Source organism: Sturnira hondurensis, unplaced genomic scaffold (assembly GCF_014824575.4).
Source record: "Sturnira hondurensis isolate 20B ecotype Veracruz unplaced genomic scaffold, ASM1482457v3 Scaffold0021143, whole genome shotgun sequence".
Classification (NCBI taxonomy): Eukaryota; Metazoa; Chordata; class Mammalia; order Chiroptera; family Phyllostomidae; genus Sturnira; species Sturnira hondurensis.
In genome coordinates, this window is record NW_028093774.1 from 25,082,486 (window position 1) to 25,105,914 (window position 23,429).

Consider the following 23,429-nt stretch of genomic DNA (forward strand, 5'->3'; position numbering starts at 1 on the left):
ATGGTCAGACCACCTCCATTCCCTCTTCCCCCCAGTCAGGGACATTGCAGAGAGATTCCCTGACACCCCCTCCAGAGCAGTTCTCTCCTCCTCACTCTGTTGCACCATCTTGGTTTAGGATTTTAATACTTACCATTCTCTGAAAGTGTCACGTCCATTAATTTCTTTACTCATGGGTCATCATCTCACCAAACTCAAAGGCGTATCTGAAAAAGCTGGGGCCTGGGCCCTTGTTTGCAGTTGGATCTCTAGTGCTTCCTCTCCTGGCACTTAGCAGACACTCAGCAAACACTGAATGGACACAATTTTGCTATCTGCATAGCTTTGTAGCTTTCCATTTTTTGAGCCCAGCATCCTATGGGATTAGGACTGCACGGGCCTGGTGGCAGGTGTTTGAAGGAGCCCCCATGTCCACAGGTTAGTGAGAGCGGAGTGAGCGGGGGACTCAGGTTTGCGTAGTCTCTGTCGCTGTCTGTGTGTCCTTGGGTGAGTCTTGCTTCATCTGTGAAAGGAGAGATCTGACTGTTATTCTCTTCAAGGCTCTTCCCAGCGGGACTGCCTTGTGATTCAAGCACCCTGTGTTTGCAGTTACTCGTCTGTGCTCCGGCTGTTTGCTCCACTCTCTTTTATTGGGGGTTCTGGGCCTAGTGAAACAGAAGGAAAAAATTAAGCAGCCCTGGGAAGTGAAGAGTAAATGCAACTGCAAATGAGTTATTTTACACTGCGTAACAATGTGCAAGGGTTACAGCTAGAGCCCAAGGAAACAGATGATGGAATGAAATAGTCAATTGGTTAACGATCGGTCATTCAACCCAGGTATACGCGAACAATTCAGGACTTTTCCCCCTGGTATGGTTCTGTCGCCTGACAGTGCCCTCAGTCTCAGTGTCCCTAATATTCTCTGGTTTTAAATATACTTTATAAATGCAGATGGTTTATACAGCCTTTGTTCCCTCTGGCCCCTCTAGAAGGTGGCCAGTTTGCTGAGAGGATTCCACTTTACTGGTGAGAAAATTAAAAACAAGCCACGTTACAACAGCCCCCGCTACCAGACAGCAGGACGGTGGGCATGTATTTGTGTGGAAGGGGCAGAGATGGCTAATGTGTTTGATGTCAGGTGCCTTCAGGACTGACTCCTCCATAGTCCTCTTTCTTGGTGTTCCTTCTGTATCTGGAGGGTCGCCACCCACGGCAGCGACACGTTCAGCATTACCTCTGCGACGGATCTGTCAGCGTATGGGGGTGCACAGGGTATTAACAGAGTGTAAGCACCGCTGTCTGGTTCCCAAAGACATAAACTGGGATCCCTGTTCATGAAGTCGACATGTTCGCTGGGGAGACAAGACATACACGAAGGAAACCAGAGACTGGATTTTGTACTTTGGTAGCTTTGTATGCTGATACAATAAAACTCTAGCTGGAGATAATTAGAGGATAGTAGCTTGTGGTACTCGGCTAATTGGGTAGTATAGTTAGCGCCAACAAGACAGAGGAGGGAGAGGGTGGAGGGCCAGCGTCTGTCTGGAGAGGGGCTTGCTTAAAGCACCACTAGCCTGACTCTGGGGGGTACAAACTGAGTGTGAATGGCACCCACTGGAGCTATGTAGTGTGGCAGCCCCGTGTCACCAACAGCTCAGACTGCAGAGGCCTAGAGGTGAGCCAAGATGGTGGAGGTCACAAGTTTACTGCCCAGGAACCCATTACAATACACTGTGCTCTACCTGCTATTTGTAAATATTTTGAGCCAACACGTAACACATCAAGAAGCTTATTATAATAATCCATTTTTTCTGCTATCTCTTGAAACATTGGGATATCTGGCCACATAAGACTCATATCCCCCTCCCCCCCCAGCATCCATCGAGGCATCAGTCGTGGGGTTGGTTGAAGTCATGTCAGTTACTGTTAAGACATGGTTGCGTGCTCCAACCTGCCCCAGTCCCCACCACTCCCTACAAGTCCCCAGGACCACTGAAACAATAACAGAGACACATTTCTCTGTTCTCATAGCTCTATCATGAATGAGAAAAATAAAAGGCCAAGAGGGCTATGTGTATGTATGTGTGTTTTAAAGCAATCAGGAAAAACCTATTTCTTCATAGAAGTGAAGAAAATGCAAATAAAGGGTAGCTATGTTGAAGGAACTTAGCCCACCAGCCTCATTCATGTACATTTCTGTGGGGCCTTGTGCAAGGGGTGTTTGTGGGAAACACGGTGGGTTGTATAACAGAAAGTCACTGCCTTAACAGTCCTAGTAGCTGAGGTTTATTAAAGGCTTATATGTGTCAGGTGTTACCTCAGGTAATCTCTCCAATAACACTGTAAGGTGGCTACTGTTATTTGCCCTGCCTTACAGGAGGAAAGAGACACAGAGAGGTTAACCAGTATGCCCCAGGTCACACAGCTACCTCAGGGTGGAGACAGAATTTGAATACAGTTCTGTCTGACCCCAGACCCATTCCCACTCTGCTTCCTAAGTGCTATGAGGCTTTAAGTCTGATACCCCTGGCCTGGGGTGATAGATAGAAACATGTAGTGTGTGTGCATGTGTGTGCATATGCATGTGTGTGCGTGCATGCCAGCGTGCACTATATCCCAAAATCCAGAGCAGTGCTGGGCACCTAACACTCAGTAAATATCTTTGAATATGTGTGTTGGGCAGACATCCCCTGAGCCCTCATGGCCCAAGGCTGTGTTTGCTGAACTTGACCCTCTGAGTACCACATTCTGCTGGGGGCTCAGGTCGGGCCTTTTGCCAGATCTGGGCAGGTAAGAGGAACTGTCAGGGACCGGCCAGCTGGCTCAACACCTTTCTCTTCCAAGTCTGGCTATTCCTGTTCTCTAAGTCTCCTCCTCCACCCACCGTCACAATCCAGACCATGGGATGAGGCACTTGGTACTTTGGTACTAAGGAACAAGCAACAATTGTTGACAAATTCAGAGATGGAGAAGTAGTTCTTCAAGCCACTGAAGCCCAGTGAGCAGACACTGTCCTCAGGTGTCTGCACTTGGGGAGGTTGGGTGGGATTGTGGGCAGTGTCCATGCAGTTGAGTCCTGACTGGAGTGGGGCTGACGGCAGCTCTGATTCTGTGTGAAACCCCCATCTCAGTGCCCACAGGTCTTAGCTACTTAGACTCAAACCTGGAGTTGAGGATTTGAGTGCAAGTAGTTTATTTGAGAGGTGATCCCAGGAAGCACTGATAGGAGAGTAGGGGAAATGGGTCAGAGAAAGGGAGGCAGCCATAAAGGGTTTGATACCCCCAGGGGCAGCTGGACCTTGATTCTGCTGGGACCGTCTGGAGCCAGTAAAGGACACATGGCTCAGAGATAGCACACCCAAGGGGCGAGGGAGCTAGGGTATTCTCGAACCAAACCCTCAGTCGTGGTTGGAGGGCCACTTTGTACTTCTGTGCTGCTGTGAGGGTGAGCAAGTGGGCGTTGGTGGCCAGAGAGAGCCCCCAGGCAGAGACACAGGTGCCGGCAATTGGCGACTGGAGAGGCATGCACTGAAGCAGTGGGGTGAGGGGAGATGGGTGGGGCACCAGCTGCATCTGGAGTCCCCCTTTGTCCATATAGGCCAAGCACCATGTTCCATAGCAATGAGCTTTTGCTACATCACAGACCTCCCCCAAACTTAGTGGCTTAGTTTGGCTCCCTGTTTGGTGGGCTGGCACTTTGGTCTGAGCTTAGCTGGGTTGTCTAGTCCTCCTGGAGATTCTGTGAAGTGTGAGATATTCTTTCAAATGAATTTGTTTTGCTTGAATCAGACTTTTTTTAAGAAACAAGTCTGTTTTTAAAAAATAATTTTTAAAAGATTTTATTTATTTATCTTTAGAGGGAAAGGGAAGGAGAGAAGGAGAGAAATATCAATGTATGGTTGCCCCTCTTGAGTCCCCTGCTGGGAACTGGCCTGCAACCCAGGCATGTGCCCTGGCTGGGAATCGAACCACGATCATGTGGTTCACAGGCCCGCACTCAATCCACTGAGCTACACCAGCCAGGGCTTAAAAAATAATTTTTTATTGATTGATTGATTTAGAGAGAAAGTAAGGGAGACAGAAACATTGATTCATTGATCCCACTTATTTATGCACTCATTTGTTGATTCTTGTTTGTACCTTGACCAGGTATGGAACCTGCAACTTTGATGTATGGGATCAATGCTCTAACCCACTGACTTACCTGGCCACGGCTAAATCAGCCAGACTTTTTGTCTGTTATTTGGAGCTAAGAACCCTAACTTGTATGGTGGGGGGCATACAGAAAGAAGGGGTGAGGTTACAGAAGGGAGAAACTGGGTCTATTTCAGTAGTTTGCCTAATGCTGGCCCCACCGGGAATTGTAAAGAAAATTGGGTAACTGTTTTTGAAAGCATGTCACAGTTTATTAGTTTAAAAAAAATAATTTCCAGAGATAACAGATTTGCTCCTTTGAGAAGCTAGTTGGAAAACCAAGGGGTAACTGTCTGAGAGAGGGGCCGACTTGGAGGGATGTTTCGTGCTTCTAGTTTGGAGCCCTGGAGCAGACGGAAGGGTCTGGGACACCTCAGTGGAGGCGGAGAACTGTGGGGAAGACTTGAATGAAGCACAATTACCCATCCCAGAGTAAAAGAACAACTGAGCGTGTCATTCATTATTTTTCTCTTAAGAGCATGAAGGGTTGGATGGGGACATGGTGAATCAAGAACACATAATTTGTATGTAGTGGTTGACTTTTTAAAAAAAATTATTGTTAGAGAGAGAAAAGGGGTGGGAGAAAGAGAGGAGAGAAACATCAGTCAGTTGCCTCTTGCATGTGCCTCAGTTGGGAATGGCTCACAACCCAGGCATGTGCCTGGAATAGGAATTGAACTGGCAACCTTTGCAGGATAATGCCCAACTGAGCCACACTAGTCAGGGCTAGTGGTTTCCTGTTTTAAAGGCCTGTGCTGGCTTAGCTGGTAGGCATTTTTTTCCTTAAAGAAGTATTTTTATAGAAAAATAGGTGAGTAAATCACATAGGATGTTACTGCTTCTCATGGTCGATCAACCTGTGAAGTTTACTTTTTTTTTAAAGATTTTATTTATTTATCTTTAGAGAGGAAGGGAAGGAGAGAAGGAGAGAAATATCAATGTATGGTTGCTTCTTGTGAGTCCCCTGCTGGGAACTGGCCTGCAACCCAGGCATGTGCCCTTACTGGGAATCGAACCGCGATCGTGTGGTTCGCAGGCCTGAGCTCAATCCACTGAGCTACATCAGCCAGGGATGAAGTTTACTTTTGAGTTTAAGGAAATTCAGCAGCTGCTTCAAATGTAGGTAGCATCACCAAGAGATATTAATTTACTTCCCTACATGAAACACAGAGGAAATATACTTACAAAAAGCCAATTCAAAGAGCTTGAAAACAGTGTACACGCGACACTGCTGTTTTCCTTGGGTGGCATAGCAATAGTTCTTATCGGGGTGGGGTGGGGGTTGGGGACAGGTGTCTAGTCGTGATCTGTTTCTTGGGCTGCCTGGGGTCACACCTGTGGGTACCCACCTAACCCCATTGCCCAGCTCGTTAAATGTCTTCTGTGGGTCCCTGACTGTTTCTCCTTCACTGTTCTACTATTCCTGAGTTACCTGCACTGCCATGTAGAACCCCGTTGTGTTCTTTCAGCACCGTCAGGTTTATCGGGTCTGGGACTACAGAGTTTGGCAGAGACAAGAAAGACACCCCGTCAACCCTTCGGAGCGGGGAGGTCCTCCCACATGCATGCGCTAGATTTCTGCCTGAAGTAAAGCTACAAGTCTCTGGCCCATTATTGTTCCCCAAAGGTGTGGGCTTGCTGAAAGGTGGAGAACACCTTTGATATTAAGACATCACGTCTACGTGTGCCCTGACTGGTGTGGCTCAGCAGTTTGGATGTCGTACCGCAAACCGAAAGTCCACCGATTCTATTCTCCTGGATCCTGGTTCAGGACCCCAGCTGGGGGCGCGCGAGACTCGGCGAATCGATGTTTCTCTTGCACATCGCAGGTTTTTCTTTCTTTCTCCCTCTCTTCCCCTCTAAAAATATTTTTAGAGAAAGAGGAAGGGAAGGAGAGAGAACAGGAGATAAACATCGATGATTTTATTTATTTTTGGAGAGAGGAGAAGGGAGGAAGAAAGGGAGAGAAATATCGAGGCATGATTGCCTTTCGTGCGGCCCGCGCTGGGGAACTGGCCCGCAATGCGGACCGGTACCGGACTGGGAATTAAACCAGCTACACTTTTGTTCTCAGGCGGTCACTCAATCCACGGAGCCACACCAGCCAGGGCAAAATAAATAAATCTTAAAAAAGAAAAAAAGACATCATGTCTGCAGCGATCGCAGTGCAAGTTCCTTCTTCCAACCCAGGCGGCAGAAACATTCTTTCAGTGTCTCTATACGGGGCCAGCTGGGTGTGAACTGAGCATGCAGTTCAGTCCTGGGTCAGGGCTGATTTGTGTGAGTGAGGGGCCCTCCCCTGCGGTGCTCACTGTGCATCTTGGAAGCCAAAGGGACCTTCTTTCTGACTGGTGCCATCGACTGGGGCTCTCGGGCTGCTCACCCATCCCATAGCCATTGTGAACATTGGTATAGAAACCCTTTACCTTGAAGGGCTCTCATGCTTCTGCTCCTACCACAGCGCTCATTTTATAGATGAAGAAGTGGGGCTTCTAGAAGTCAAGTGACTCGCCCAAGGTTACAGAGGCAGTAAAGGGGGAAAACAAGTCTTTCAGTCCCAAACCCAATTCTCTCTTTTTTAAAATCTGGAATTTGCTCAAATATTACATTGAAATGATTTAGAGATTTGCAAGTTGTCTTCCTACAAAATGTCATACACTCGAGGAATTTTTCCAACCACTTTTTTTTTTAAGGCATCAACCCTGTGATAGTTAACTTTATGTGTCGATTTGACTGGGCTAAGGGCTGCCCAGAGAGCTGGTAAAACACTAATGGAAACGTTTACTTCTGGGTGTGTCTGTGAGGCTGTTTCTGGAAGAGATTAGCATTTGAATCGGCAGACTGAGTAAGGAAGATGGCCCTCACCAAGGCAGGTGGGCATCACCCAGATTCACCGGGGGCCTGGATAAAATGAACAGGAGGAGAAGATGAGTTTGCTCTTTTTTGAGCTGAAATATCCATCTTCTCCTGCCCTTGGACATGGGTGCTCCTGGCTCTCAGGTCTTCAGACTCAGGATGGAATTAACCATTGGCTGGCCCCCCCCATTTCCCCCACCCCAGGTTCTGGACCTTTAGACCTGGATGGGGACTGGAGCTTCGCCGCCTCTCAGGCCTTCAGGTTTGGACTGAACTAACCCACTGGCGTTCGTGAGCCTCATGTTTGCAATGACCAATTGTGGGGCTTCTCGGCCTCCGTAGCTGCGGGAGCCAGTCCCTTACAGTCGGTCTTTCTTTGTATCTCTCTGTATCCTATTGGTTGTTTCTCCGGATTAGTCAGAACCCTAACACCCACTCCAATTCCCCTTCCCTACGCTCTTCAGCGAGGGGAAACTTGTCACCGCCCCCGTTCCACCTGGCGTTCACGTTCCCCCCCGACAGAATATGGCCAGTGGTTCAGCGCCCTTTCCCGCCCCATGGCCACCTTCAGGGTGGTTGGTGCACAGTGGGGTGTCAGGGAACTTGAGAAGTCGCAGGTCAACAGGCCCGTCTTCCCACCCCCCACGCCGCATCAGTTTTATTGGAAAAGATTTTGTGGGCAAATACTATAATATATAGCTACCTACTATATAGCAGAAAGTATACTTTGAAGACTGGTGTTTTTTTATCTTTCAATTTGATGCAAAGAAAACGTATTTCTTAAAAGACTTTATTTTTAGAGAGAAGGGAAGGGGGAGCGAGAAAGAGAGGGAGAGAAACATTGATGTGAGAGAAACATCTATTGATTGCCTCTTGTATGTGCCCTTCCTGGGAATTGAACCCACCTTTCTCTTTGAGGGATGAGGCCCAACCAACTGAGCCACACCGATTAGGACAATGTAAAGAAATCTTGCTTGCAACTGTTTCCAGACAACCCTGGGTCTCCTGGAGATGGCACAGCCTCATGGGCAGGCTGTGGCGGGGTTTGCTGAAATAGAACCCGCATTGTCTGCTAGGCTCATGCCCCAGGACCATGTCCTGAGGCATTGTTTTTCTTGTGTATTGGTAGATGACTTTTCTTGTTGACTCTGTTAAGTTGTACCCTCCTTGAAGCTCTTACAGTAATAACAGCAAGTACCTACTACATCCCAGGAGCAGGGCTTGGGACTAGGGTGAGGCAAGTAAGGTACCAACTGAATGGCATTTCTTCCTCGGCGGAGCCTAGGAAAACCTATCAGCCACAAAGTTAGGCAGTATAGAGCTTTATTGGGGTTTGTGCGCCTGGGTGAGGTTCTCCGGTCCACAGAGTGGAGCTGGGGTTAGTCATGCCCAAGCAGGGAATATGGCGGGGCTTTATTTTGGTTGGCTCTCTTCCTGGGAGCTGGGGATTGGCCCCCTTTGAACAAAGCGGCAATATGTCATTGGTGGTTCTCTTTGGGCTCAGGTTGCTATGCGGATATCCGTTTTGGCAAAGCCCACTGTTTGGGCTCCCTGGTTTGACATCAGGCGTCTTTTCTGGGTTGTAGTTCAGCCGCCATTTTGTACTGCCCCGCCCACCCTGACGCTCCGACCTCTGATAGGATAAGGGGCGCTGGGTTTGATGCGGCTACTTCCTGCTGTCAGGGGGGCGTGGAGGGGAGGGGCTAGAGGTCGGCATTTCTGGTTGGTCAGGGAGGGGCGAGTAGGTTTGGGCCTGTCTCGGACATCCCCCCACACACACTGAAGTTAGAGCTCTGTCAGCATGTTCACAGAGAACATCTCGTCCTAGAAGCGAATAGGGCAGGAGGGTATGAGAAGGAATCAGTGGGAAAGGGGAAAGCCATCCAGGCGGCAGCTAAGCAGGGGGGGTTCGCCACGGGTGAGATGGGGTCCCGTCGACCCCTCTGACCGAGATCTGGGAAGGAGTAAGAGGTCCTGAAAAAGATGGTGCAACGGAGTAGGTAGCTCCCGTGTCTACTAGGAAAGAGATGGACTTACCCGCTACCTGCAGCGTTACCCTGGGCTCGGCGAGGGTGATGGGGGTCTTTGAGTCCGGGCCACTTTAATCACCCAGGAGTCCAAGAAGTTCCGGTGCAGCCAGGTAAGAGTTCACACCTTGATCGGCTGGTCCCCCGCGTGGAGGTGCCCGGGAACGAGCCTCTAAGGGGACAGGCAGCCCTCCAGTGGCCAAACTGTCGGCAATTGGGGCAAGGCTTCGTTGGTGGCCGAGGTTTAGGACACTGGTGGGCCCAGTGCCCTTCTTTGCCACACTTGAAACTGGCCCCCAGTGGGGTGTTCTTTGGCCCGGACTTAGGCTTTGCTCCCATGCTGGTGTTTGTCACCGGCTGAAGGGCCACCTTTTGCTGTAGGCGAGCCTGGGGGGCAGCCTCAGCCTCTGTTTCCCGGTTATTGAAAACCGTAAATGCCATATTTACCAGATCTTGGATGGGAGTTTGGGGGTCATCCTCGGCTCTTTTTAGTTTTCTTCTAATATCTGGGCTTGACTGGGAGATAAAGTGAGTAGCTAAGACAGTGGCCCCAGCGTTAGAAGCCGGGTCAAGGCAGGTATGGAACACCATTGCGTCGGTTAGTCTGTTGAGAAACTGCTGGATTTTCTCCGGGGCCTTGGGTGACTTCCCTGAGCTTATCGTAATTGACTGCTTTCTGGGCAGATTGGTGCATAACTACTATCAGGCACTCGACCATTTGAACGGGGCACCTCCAACCTGCCTGTCCTACCTGGTAGTCCCAGTCTGGTTCCACCTCTGGCACGGCTTCAGCCCCTACTGGCATGAGGGGATTGGTGGCGTGGGTTTGGTCTGCATGAGCTCTAGCTGTGGTCCGGATGTGGTCGCGCTTGTCCGGGGTCATGGTGGAAGTTAAAATGATGTACAGGTCATGCCATGTGTGGTCATAAGCCTGGACTACGTACTGGAATTCCCTGATAAAATTGGTAGGGTTAGTGGAGAACGAGCTTAGGCGTTTTTCAATTAAAGAGAGGTCAGTTAGTGAAAAAGGAACATGGACCCGAACAATACCTTATGTTCCTGCCACTTCCTGGACGGGGCAAATATGGGAGTCTAGGGGCTTTAGATTCAGGCGGGAGCGGGTGTGTGAGCTGACTGGGGAAGAAAGGTTTTCAGAGGGAGGGGGAGAATCCGGTTGAGAGGGGAGGGCCAGGGCTGAAGTAGCTGTTGGTGGGAGTTGATAAGGAGGGGAAGCAAGGTCTTAAGGAGAATCAAAGGAGGAAGAAGGAGGTTCTGGGGCAGTAGGCTTAGGAGACCGGACAGGTTTAGGGTTCCCTCGGGCAAGGGGAGCTTGCCAGGGAGCCAGGCGGGAGCACAAGGCCCAAAAGCTCTGAATGTAGGGGACCTCAGACCATTTGCCAGTCCGTCTGCAAAAATTATCTAGGTCAGTAAGGGTAACGAAATCGAAAATGCCTTCAGGAGGCCAGGATTCACGATTATCGAGCTGATATAACGGCAAGGCCATAGTGGATAGAAAAATCAGCTGTTTTTGCTTGAGGCCAGGATCAATTGTTGGCAAATTTTTCAGGAGGCACCCTAGAGGTGACTTAGGGTCTGGTTTGGACTCTTGCCCCTCCATTCCTGGTCCCACGAGGAGCAGCAGATGGGAATCGGTGTCCCTCAACCTAGTCTGCTGACCCGGTTGGGTAAAAATGGGGGTCTAGGCCCAGGGACGGCTCCTCTGGTGTCTAGGGCCTCTCAGTGGAGGGAGAGCAGCCTCTCCCAGAAGGGTCACCCCGACACAGCACTGCAATTTGGTGGAGAGCAGTCTCTCCAGCAGACGGGGGCCTGGAATCAGTGTTCGGGGACCAGAAACTTAAGGGCAGTGGCACTTACCCTGGTTCTTAGTCCGGACTGGTAGGGTGGCCCAGAGGCCTCGGAGAGCATGGAGAGGAGCGGTCTTCAGCAGACAATAACTCCTCCTGGGTTTTGGCACCAAATGAAAGGTTTTCTTAGGCTCTGCCAAGGGAGAAATGCCAATCAGCCACAAAGTTAGGCAGTATAGAGCTTTACTGGGGTTTGCGCACCTGGGCGAGGTTCTCTGGTCGGCAAAGTGGGGCTGGTGAAGTCGCACCCAAGCAGGAAATATGGCGGGGTTTTATTTTGGTTGGCTCTCTCCGTGGCAGCTGGGGATTGGCCCTCTTTGAACAAAGCGGCAATATGTCATTGGTGGTTCTCCTTGGGCTCAGGTTGCTATGCGGATATCCGTTTGGCAAAGCCTGCCATTTGGGCTCCTTGGTTTGACATCAGACATCTTTTCCGGGTTGTAGTTCAGCCGCCATTTTGTACTCCCTCACCCATCCTGACAGCGCCTAACATACAACATTTAAGGAGGTGCCAAAGTGCCAACCATGCACAGCTTGGCACCCTGGGAGAGGGTCCCTGGTTGGGTTTTTGCTCTATAGGCTCCTTGCTTGCTTCACCTTGGTCCTGGTCTGGCTAGACTCTTTAAATACATTTTCTCCTGTAATCCTCACAACAGCCTTGTTTTACAGATGGGGAGAATCTGAAGCCCACGGTGGGTAAGAACGTCCCCAGGGTCTCACGGCTGGTTCCAGTTCCAGTGGGTGATGCTGATGTTATCTCCTTCAATTTTACAATGAACCTGAGGATTGGTCATGCGTGTTATTGAGTCAATTATTACACACAGCCATTATGAAACAGCAAATTATGCAAAATGCATAATTAAATACACTATATTAAAAGCAAATGTAATAAATATCCCCAACTCATTACTTCTTAAATCTGACTCTCCAGGATCAGGGTGGGGTCCTGGCTTTGCCCCTCGCTGGCCCTGTGACTTTACGCTGTGATGTCTGCATGGAAAGGGGGCACCCTGTGATGAGGGACAAGGGATTTGAAGCCAGGCTCTCCAGGCTCAAGACTGGCTCCACTCCGACTGTGTGTGTCAGTTTTCTCATCGGTAAATTGGGAGCAACTTACAGAAAAGGAAGTTGACCCTGATGGTAGCATCTGCTGTAGCTCTCATTGCTTTTTTGTTTTTTAATCTTCACCCGAGGATATGTTTGGTGATTTTAGAGAGAGAGGAAAGGGTGTGGAGGAGTGAGAGAGAGAAACATTGGTTTTCTCCAGGACTTCCCCCCCACTCCCCAGTCAAAGACAGGGGCAGGATGATGTTCCAACTAGGCCATCCGGCCAGGGCACTCTCTCTCGCTTTTGACCGTTCGCTCATTATGTGCCAAGCATCATTCCAAGTCACTTGCTTATATTTTCTGATTAATGTTCCAGCCACCCAAAGAGGTAAATATTGTTTTTCTCCTGTTTTCAGGTGGGGAAAGAGCCTCAGCACAATTAAATACCTTGCCGAAGTTCACACAGCTGGTAGGTGGCCGAGCTGGAGCCCATCTGTGAGTCCCCTGGACCCACAACATGCTCAACATCTCTTCACTGATGGCTCCCCCAGCCCCATCCAGGAAATGTCCTGGCCCCCAGTTTCATTTTCCTGGCAGCTCCCAGGCCAAGAGTCAGAAAGCTTGGAGCTCCTTAAACTTTTCAGCTGGTGGGTTCCAAACCTGGCCAGGCCTTCAAGAGGCAGGGTGTCAGAATCCAGACCCTGCACCCAAGCCCTCTTGTGCTCCCAGCAAGGCCAATGCAGTTGTTGCTTTGCAGCAAAGTCCTCCTCTCTGAAGGACGGGAAGAAGCCAGCTCCTCCCCCTGTCAGGCGGAAGGCACTTCTTCCGGTCATTCACCAGGGCGGATACACTGTAGGAATCAGGCACTGAGGCTGCAAGGAAGAAAAACACCCGCTTCCCATCCTCCCATTTCGGGTGATGGAAAGCTCCAGGCCTGAGCAGCCATGACCTCTCCCTGGGGCCCAGAAGAAACGGCTCCTCACTGGGGTGATGCGCTTCAGCAGCCCACAGGTGCTGAAGGGTTAGACAAGAGAGGCTATTGCCTCAAAGCTGGGGAGGCAGTGGGCCTGCAAGAGGGAGCCTGGCTTTGGGCACCAGCTAAGCCTGGTTTGAATCTTGCCTCTGCCTCTTACAAGCTGGGTGTGCTTGGTTAACTTCTCTGGGCCTCAGCTTTTTCCACCTGGAAAAGGGGAGAATATCCACTTTATGAACTCTTACAGAGTAATGGTTTCAAAATCAAAGAAATATGTGTAAAGCATATGAGACGTAAATGGTGGAAGAAATGGAACACGTGTTAAGTGAAAGCAAACCCATAGCAGTTGTATGCCAGGCACTGTGCTAGGCAAGAGAGAGTCCCCCTGGGCTGGACCAGAGTCCAGGGCTCTTTGTGCAGAGGCAGAGAAACAAACCATGAGAGAAGGGGGTGTGGACACAGTGTTGGGGGTTGGGGGTGGGGGGAGCAAGGGCAGCTCCTAACTTTCCCTGAGCAAGTAATTGCTGGGACTGCTGTATGCCTGTGGGTGTTATGGGGTTGTAGCTGTGAGTACAATTCAGCCCTTTTCCTCAGAAGTAAGACCAACAGGCCTGACAAGTTAAATGACAACACAACAAATAAAAGCCTTAGGGACCAAGGTACGCGGAATCATAGAGCGCGGAGTGTGGCGCCTGACTGAGCAGCAGGGTGGGTGCTTTGTTCAGACTGGTGGGAGAGACCCACTCAGGGGCTTCGGGAAAGGCCTGAGTTCCTCCCCGTCCTATTGTAGCAAAGGTGGAGCACGGAGGAGGGGCCTGGGCCCCGTCTGCCTTCTGCTGCCCTAGCTGGTCTTCCTCCAGCCCCCGCAGCAGGGCTGTGTCTGCCTCTGCTGCTTGGGTCCCCTGGATTAAGTCAGGGATCCTGGAGCAGGGGGCTGCGTGAGGGCTTCTGGGACACTTCCTGTGGTGTGACTCTGGGAAAATCACCAAACCTCCTGAGGCGTGCTCTGCTGTGTGGTGGGGGCTGCACTCCCCACCCCTTTTACAGGATTGCTGTGTGTTGGCATCAGGTGAGGTGGGGGAGGGTCCGCATGATGAGGGGCGAGTGGTTAAGTGCTCAATAAACGTTGGTGGTTATGGTGGCTGTGGCAGGCTGGAGTACGGGGCTAGAACAAAGGACAGGAAGGCGACATCCATTTCTACCTGGCTCTTTCTGTGTTTCAGGAAGCCTGGGCCTGAGGTGATGAGCAGCCGCCAAGGCCAGGCCTGTATCTCCCTCTGTGGTACAACCTTCCTAGCGCCACCCTCGCTACTCCTCTGCCTACATCTGCTGGGCCATCGGTCACATTGGGCGGGTCTGTGGCCACCAGCCATGACAGAACCATATTCATTTTGCAGCTTCCTCTGTCTGGAAGCTTTAACTCCCCAGTTCTGGGGCTTGGGGCCACCTCCCCACATGACCTGGTCATGTTTTCATTGCTAACCATCCTCGCTAACCTGGAGCACTCAGGTTCTCATCTACAGCAGAATCCCCAACACCACCCCACCCCGCCCCCTGTGCTGCTGCGGTGGTTCATTAAGTGTCTGTCACTCACAGAAACCAGAGGCTGGTATCGGATGACTGGCCAGGGCTGTTTGCTCAGTCCTTTTCCAAAAGGCCCCTCTGGGCTGGTTTTCTTGGCTTTCAACGACATCAGTGCCCCAACTGCCTGTCTAATCTGGGCCACTGAGGGTCATTGCACTGAGGCTGGTGACCAGCTGTTCTCCATCTCCTGGGGACAAACAGGGAGCTCAGGCCGCGCTGAGGAGCCGAGTCTGAGAGGGGTCAGTGGGAACTGGCCCATCGGGGTGTTGGGCTGCATTGAGAGTGCAGGCCCTGAAGATCTTCCACAAACAGGGTAGAGTTTCATCTCTCTGGAATGTGTCAGGGCAGCGGGGCCTCCCCTCCCCTCCCTGCCCAGATGAAACGCGTCCTCCGTGAAGATCTGGGCCCCACTTCCCAGCTCCCCAGAGCTCCAGGAGCACGCAGAACACCAAGCCCCCCTCAAAGCCTCGTCATCCTTGAACCATAGCTTTGTCCAGGTACATGTTTCTTTAGCTCCCTGGAAGGTGCAAGGACCACATTCCACTGGTATCCATGAGTCACAGCCCTGGCTGCTTATTAAGCATCTCTTGAGGCTTTATTGTCATTTTAGGGGGCTGCTACTCAGAGCCAAGCAGAGGGGATATGTCCCAGGACTGGCAGGTTTGGAAGAAGCTGTTAAAGGCCCGGAGTTTGGGGTGCTATTTAAGGAAAGGGGCTCCAGTGGGGCAGGGCAGTGGGGCTCAGAACTGCCAACAGCCAGAGAGCACAGTGGCCTGGGGAGAAAAGACAGGGTAGAGAGGGAGGTGCTGGGACAAGGAAAAACCATCTCGGAAGCCTCCCACTTGGATCAGACCAGGCAGGCCTCTGCTAGAAGGGAGGGGGTGCGGAGGAAGCAGGAAGGAGTTGTGGCTTTGAAAGAGATGGGGACTCAGGTGGGTAGAACCAAAGGATGAGCACCCTGGCCAGGAGGGGCATGGAGGAGACGAGGCATTCGAAATGCCACAGACGGACCCCAGGGTTTACTGGGGATGTGGCCAGGCCCTGCGTCCCTGAGGAGAAATCGAGTTCTGGGGTTGACAGGGAGTGAAGAATAATCATCCATGACAATCCTCTCTGTTTGTGTGGTGGTTTGTAGTTTCCAAAGGGCTTTCTCATCTATTAGCTCATGAACTGGGTGAGGATTGAGGGATTTCGGCTGCCTCCACCCCATATATTCTCAGGAGGGCTTTAACCTTGACCCTCTCATCTCTCCCCTCCCTGCTTCTGGGACTGAGACCTTATATTGGGCTATGCTGTCATATGCCACTTTGTAGCAGGGTGGCAGGAGGGGATAAAGCTCTGCAAGGGTGCTTCTCCCAGCAGCCCCTTTATCCCTTAATTCTGCCCCTGTCCCCTTGCCAGAGATATGTCCCCACACCTGGTTTGCCTGGGTTCCCTGGAAGGCAGGGAAGGTAGAACCCATCTTTGTGTGTCTCCCAGAGGGGAGAAGCTCTGGTCTAAGAGGTGGAACAGAACTCCTGGACCTTGCTGACGTCTCAGTAAACCCTGCTGCTTTCCATACCTGTCCTACTGACCAGGTCCACCCATGGCTCTCCATCTTGCTCTGCCAGCGCTCTGCGGGTCTACCAGCCGTGTGAGGCAAAGGTCAGTGCCTGTCTCCCACACTGACTCAGGCCTAGCCTCCTTCTTGCCAAATGGCACAGATGGTAGCCCCAATCCTGGCCTGGATAAACACCCCAAATTTCCCCATAAGCACACCAGTCTTTCCAACTTGAGGATTCTAGCTTTTGGACACTAAGCCAACACTTGCAGCCTGCCCCGGAGTGGTCGGGAAAGTAACAGAAGAAAGGTATGCAGAAGCCCAAATGACAAATGTCATTGACAAGAAAATGGGGGCATGTACTAAGGAATAAGAATGCTGGCCACAGGGGAAGACGGCTTCTCATGTAGAGATGGGGGGAAGTGGGCCAACACGAAACACTGCACTTCGAGTGTAGGATGAGGAAGAGGGAAGTCCCCTGGGCACCAGTGTGCAGGTAATGTCTGGCTACTATAAGGCACAGATGAATTTGATATATATGACCTCGAACTAATAAGATTGACACACAAGGACATAGATATGCTTCATATAACCCGTGGACTCTGCTAGAATGTTTAGGGTATATAAATATGAATTAGATGTTCCATCTATTAAGAAATGCGACGTGGCAACCCAGCTCTAAGAGACATTGTCCTTTAAGAGTTGCAAAAGGTCTGGGGAGCTGTGAGTACAACAGCCAAGCAGAATAAAGAATCTGGGAAGGCCTGTGTCGAAGGGAATGTGGTGAAGGGTCCATACAGTCTGAGGACACTTTAATGTCATCTGCTAGAATTATTTTCCCAGTAAGAGTTAGTGGGGAAATTAAAAAAAAACAACATAGTCATATTACTAGGACACACCTATTGTACAGAAACGAAGTCAGGGTGTGTGTGGCCATGCTGTGGCAGCTACCACAAAATCTTGGAGGCTCACAATGACAAAGGTTATTTGTCATTTGTGCCACATCTGTTGTGTGTTGGCTGTTGGTCTGCTCAGTGATTTTTGCTCTTGGGCTGATGGAGGGACGTTGGGACTTTTTGATACAGCACACTGATGGTTTTCCTAGCTGAAGCCAAAGAGACTAACACGATGATCACTCACTGGCCATTAGAACTCTGTCTGGGAGGGACGCCTGCTACTTCTGCTCACTTTTTATCAGCCAAGGCAAGTCATATAGCCAAGCCCGGTCTCCTCCCGGAGAGGGAAGTAAAGTCCTCCTCTACCGAATCATAATCAACCCTACCACACAGAGGTCCCTAGAGTCAGTTCTGCGTTAGGCCATACTGGGGTGCAGCCGCACTCCTCGTGAGAGGTAGCGGCCTCAGAATCCAGCTGAGGACAGCCGTCAAGGTGGAATTACAAACCAGTCCCTGGAGCATAAGCTCCACAGGGACAGTTCTTGGTCTGTTTTGTTTGCTGATGTATCCTAAGGGCCAAGATAGGCTCTTCAACACGTATTTGTTGCAGAATGGATTATACATGGGTTTAAGATACACTTTGATCATTCCTGTCTCAGCCAAGGGGGATCTGTGTTCCACCCTCTGGTATGTTTGGATGAGGAGACAGGCACACTCGGAGAACCCATAGCTCTGATGGAAGCAGATGAGTTGGGACTTTACCTTCTGCTATGAGATGCTGTGTTTTTAGATTGTTTTGGTCTATCCCAGGAGTCAGGAAATGGTTTTTTTTTCTGTAAAGAGCAGATATTAAATATTTTCAGCTTTGCAGGCCATATTATATGTTCTCTGTTGCAAGCACTCAAGTCTGTTGTAATGCAAAAGCAGCCATAAACAATGTGTAAATCTTCCAAGTCTGGTTATGTTCCAATAAAACTTTATTTACAAAGACAGGCACTGGGCCGGATGTGGCTGGTGGGTGGTAGTTGGCCTGTCCCTAGTCTAGCCACAGGGATGGCTTCTAAAGCTCTTGCTTTCTCTGGTATCGTTTTCAGGGCCAAGGTAGGGTCATACACTTATCACTTCACTTTCTTCTCCATAAAATGAAGGGCCACAATATTGTAGTTCTGAGACCTCCTGTCAACTGCTTGGAGTGTTTAAGGCTTTGGTTTATTTTCGTCCAGCAATTGTGTTAACCCCTAAACGTTCCTGACCTGCCCAGGGTTTAGGTCTCATGGTGCTATCGTAAATCCCAGGTGCTTCGCCCCACCAGTGCCCTCATCTGTCTTGCGTTTGGGTCATGAGTTCAGTCGCTGTTTGACTTCTCCAAGGGCCCCCTAGATTACTGTGAGGGGAAGACAAGGGCCCATGGTTGGTGAAGGGGGAGGAGCTCACCTCTCCCCTCACAGTTCAGTTGGTCTGAGAAGTAGAGCATCTATTTTCTTAGGGATGTGGCTCAGATATTTTCATTTCATGGAACCTGATACCTCAGACTCACAGATTTTCTCCAGGCTGGAATGCCTCTGGTATAATATGACAGTCTGGAGAGGATTAGCCAGCCACCTCCTCTTTCTGGGTCAGTACCAGGCTTGTGTAATTATAAGTCCAAGGAAGAGACAGGCAGACAGTCAGACTCACCCCTGCCAACAACCTTCCCCAACAGCCTTCTAGTTCATTTTACAGAGTTTTAGAGCAGGAAGAGACCTTGTACCTAATGAACTCTTGTCCATCTGATTCCATTTGGATGCTTGAGCATTGCGAGGACCCAAAGGCAACTCTCTTGTCTTGTGTGCCAAAGCCAGAGCTTTACCCCATGGGCACTCCACACCCTTCAGCTAATTTCCAGACTGCTGTCCACCACTCCTCCCCATCCCCTCCAACAAGATAAACACATCTGCCATCCCATCCTGAGGGAACTGGGAGGGGGGGAAGGAAGGAGGAGGGAGCCTCCCAGTGCAGACAATCAGAGACATGGCCTTGACTTTGGGCTGTGAAGAGACAACTGCCTTCCTTCTCCAGCTGGCGGAGCAGGGACCCCAGGGAGCTCAAGCTGTGGGGGAGGAGAAATTGGCCAGGGAGAAAAGATAAAGAAGAAAAGGGGAGGAGTCTGGCTAGCTCCCACCTCCTGGCCGAGGGTCCAGCCAAGTGGCTGAGCAAGAGAAAGAACTGATAGCAGATAAGGGTACTTGCTTTCCTGTGACCTTGTTTACACAAACTTGGGTTCTTGCCACTGGTCCATGCGTTTGGGAGCAGAGCAGAGGAGCTATGCGGGTGGAGGATGGTGTGAGGTTCCTGGGCTGAGGCTTGCTTTCAGCTGGCCAAGTCCTGGGTGGCTTACATATTTCTCTCTTACTGACCCCTCTACCCTCTAGACTTCCTGCAGGAAGCCAGCTAGGCAATGGCTTGAGCTGGACTGCAAGGCTTTCCACACTTGGAATGAGTGTTTTCGCCATAAAAGCAGTGGACATGGCATCTCTGCCTCTCATCTGGCCTCCTGGGTCTCTGGGAGCCTGGGAAAGGATTTCCAGCCATACAGAGGTTTATGGGTAACACGCTTAATTAAGCTAATTCTGCACTGCATTTTCTGCATTGCATGGCTCAGCCTCCCTAAAAGAGACTGAGTCTGAACTGTGCTAAATCTGAGGAGCTGGAAATGATGGAAGAGCCACTGGTAGGTGCCAGTGCTGTGCTGGGGAATAGGGACAGAGTACAGTCCATGTCCTCATGGAGATAAAAAGCAACAAATTGATTATACGAGTCATGGGCCAAACAGGATGTGCTGCAGGAGTTTATGGCAGGGACCTAACCTTCCTGGCACTGGGGAAGATCTCCAAAGGGTAAGCAGGACTGTCTGTCTCCCAAGAGTATCCAAACTTTTGGCATCTCTGGGCCACACTGGAAGAATAAGAAGAGTTGTCTTAGGCCACACATTAAATGCATTGTGACACAAATCACAAAATAAATCTCATTATGTTTTAAGCAAATTTACAGTTTTGTGTTAGGCCACATTCACAGCCATCCTGGGCTGCAGGTGGGCTGTGGGATGCAGGTTGGACGCCCCTGGGACTCTAGACATTCAAGAGGGGCTAGAGAAAGGACATCTCAGGCAAAGAAAATACTACAGATGAAAGCCCTGAAGAAGTAAAAGGAAGTGGGCTATTCAAAAAAGAAAGAAGATAGTGGTGTTTCATGAGACCCAGAGGGGGAGGAAGCAGCAGTGAGAAATGGGGCTGCAGAAGGCAGGCAGGGGCTGGATCTTGGGGGCAGAGAGAAGGAAGAAGGGGGACCTGGAAGGAGGAAAAGAATGGGAGCTTTGGTGGTCTGGTTGGAACTGGAGGTGGGAGGACTCCCAGAGGCTGTCCTCTACAGGGAAATGGGGATCACTGTCATCGCCAAGATATTCTTAGAAGGTAATTGCTGGAGCCAGAAGTCCCTTCAGTCCTACCTGGTTGCCTTCCAGAGTCAGTGCTCAGCAAGTGCTAATGGGCTTGGGACTCCTTCCTGTGGGTGTTCCTGCTGGCCCCAGGCCTAATCTGTGACAGGCACATGTCTGGTCCCTCAGCCAGAAGGTGGTTTGAGATGACACCAGACCAGTGATGTGGTGCTGGGTGATCAGCATCCCCAAAGCACGATGGGTAGCATCCAGACTGGAGGCTGAGCTGCAGCTCAGGGAGGGTCTCTGTCCTCTGAAGTTGTCTGCATCTGCCTGCCATTCCCATCTTGCCCTTGTACGGTGGCAGTTAGAAGGATCCAGAACATCTTGCTGATGGACAGCTCACCCCTTCCAGGTGTGTAGTCACCCCAGAACCTCCACAGCAAATCATCCATTTGTCCCCTACTCATCCCTTCCTTTCCTCCCTTCCAGCCAATGGTTATTGCGTGTTTTTGACTCTGTGGCACTTGCGCGTAGTAGGTACCTTCATTGGTTCATGCTCCATTTTTTGTCCTGGAAGTCCCAGAGCTGTTAATATTAAGTTGAATGGGTCATCGTCAATGTCAGGCTCCAATATCAGATTCTTGGGGTTCAAATTTCCTAACTATCTCAGTGACCTGGGGGAAATCACTTTTGCACCTCAGTTTCCTCATCTTGAAAACAGGGAACATTTTTACCTATTGCACAGGCTGTTGGTGGACTGAATGACAGCATCCCTGTAGAAGGCTTTGTGCATAGTAAGTGGCCAGAGAGCATTAGTCGCCAGTGTTTATACACATCAGCCACTCACTTCGCAAATACGAAATTGTTAGGAAGAAACGTTTTTTAGTGTTTCCTACTGAGAAGGTAACACAACACTATTATATTAAAGATCTCTACCTAACAGCCACTGTTTTTACTTTTTACATTCACTTCCAGTATTTATCGTGAAATCATAAAAAAATCCTGAAGTCCATGGAGCTTCATGCTCTTTTCTTTGCATCACCTGCTATATATAGACTCAGGAAATGACTCCTATATGTGGTCTGCACTCGCCCCAGCCCAGAGGTGAGAGCCCTGGATGTGTATTCCTGCTCCTTCCCTTCTGTCTGGTGTGATTACGGATATGTTTCTTAGCATCTCAGAACCTGTTTCACCTCGTCTGTTAAATGGAGATAATAATACCTTCTGTGGGTTATGGGAAGTAGTATGAACATGGGCAAAGTGCCCGGCACGTACCAGAGGATTAGTAAATGCTCATCCCCTGCCCCTCCCTCTGATTTAGCGTGGGGTTCAAAAAATGAGAGGTGCCCAGGGGCTGTTCTCAGGTGGGCACAAACCCTCCGTCAGCCCCACAGGAAGGCTGACCTGCCTGAGACAGCGGGGGCTCTGCCTTGGAGACCAGGGGTCAATGAGACTGACACCTGCACAGGAAAGGAAGGGGCTGCGCCAGCTTCTCCAGGGCTGCCCATCAGCTGTCAGCTGGCCCGTTGCAGTGGGGAGGCGGGGAAGCTGGGACCGGGAGAAGGCAAGGGAAACCCTTTCCTGAGAGCCCTGGGTGGGGCTCCACTCTCTGTGATCAGGGTAGGCTGACAGCTGTTGGGGAGGAGAACTGTGGGCGGCGGGTGGGTAGGTGGGCTGAGAGTGCGGCGTTCAGAGAGAACTGATGGAATGAGCCAGGTACAATGAGACAGAAGCTTCCGAGACAAAGAGGGGGTGCACCTGAAATCAGGCTGGTGGGAGCAGCCTGGCCTAGTGACCCTGATCCCCCTCCAGTCCCTCCAGTCCTTCCACAAGGGGCCTTTCTCAAAGGCCAGGAGAGCATTCCGTTAATGCTGAGTAATTGCTCAAGGCAGCAGGCCATTTCACAAGGCCCAGCCCTCTTTTCCCTCCATTTTCTAATTTCAGATCGCACAAAGGGGCAGAAAGGGAGATAATATTCCTGTTCAACGCATTGGAAAATGGAGGCTCCAAGGGGCTAAGAAACTGGAGCTGGGACGCCCACACCTGGAGGAGGAGTAGGCATTCTCCAGGCAGCTAGCAAGTGGTCACTCAGATAACTTAGAACTTTCTTCATTAAAATTTTTTTAAAATGAAAGTGTCGGACAGTCCTATTCCTTTTCAGCGTCTTTGGCTCTTTTCTGACTGGGAGACCCAGTCCCTCCCTGGAGCAGCTCTCTGGGGAGCAGAGAGGCACACCATCCGCTGGGGGGTGGGAGGGTAGGGATTTATGGCAGGAGGGTTTTCAGAGCTGCCTGTTAATAGGTGACTAATTGAGGTTACAAAATCCCACCGTCTGGACATCAGCTGTCAGCGGCAGGATTAGGGGACTCTGGTCCAGTTAATTTGTATCTAAGAGCTCACACCAACAAACAGTGTGAATTGGGGCCTTGGAAAGCCCCCCTTACCTCCCTGGGCCTCAGTTTCCTTATCTGTAAATGGATGAATCTTATCCTCCACACACCCCCATCCACCATGCCTATTACTGTAATTTGACTTTCTGTGTGCAGGTTGGTGGAACAAACATTTCTTGCATTCCTGGAAACCAGTCTGACTCTGCTATTACCAAATGGTGGCCCCAGACCTGTCACTTAGCCTTTGTGGGCCATGGTTTCCTCATGTGTAAGCTGTAGGGGTTGGGGGGCTCTTGGGTTTTTTCCCCCCAGCACTGAGGCTGTCTGCAGAAACCACATACCAGGTGTGGGCCTGGAAGGCTGGGAGGAAAGCGATGCCTCGGGGCTGGTTCGGGTGGTTCTGAATGAGGTGGCTGGGCAGATGGGCAGGGCACCACAGCAGCCAGGGGGAGGAGTCAGGGGAGAGGACCTGGAAAGGCAGAGTTAGGAGTGGGGGCTGGTGAAGAGGGAATCAGGGCACCTTTCTCAGGACAAAGAGGTTCTGAGAGGTTTCAAGGGTCCTTAAAAGAGGTTCTTAAAAGAGGTTCCAAGGTCCTTAAAAGAGGTTCCAAGGTCCAGGTCCAGCCTGGGAGACCGCCCCCCCGCCCCAGGAGGCTGGAGTCA

The 23,429-nt window shown here is 50.6% G+C and overlaps 1 long non-coding RNA gene across 1 annotated transcript; it reads left to right on the forward strand.

The window, feature by feature from the left end:
- The first annotated feature begins 14,902 nt into the window (after positions 1 to 14,902).
- On the forward strand, positions 14,903 to 19,245 carry LOC118976908 (uncharacterized). The gene is made up of 3 exons (XR_005064374.1): positions 14,903 to 15,022; positions 15,927 to 16,169; positions 17,151 to 19,245. It is a non-coding gene; the product is annotated as an uncharacterized LOC118976908 (long non-coding RNA).
- The last annotated feature ends 4,184 nt before the right edge of the window (positions 19,246 to 23,429 follow it).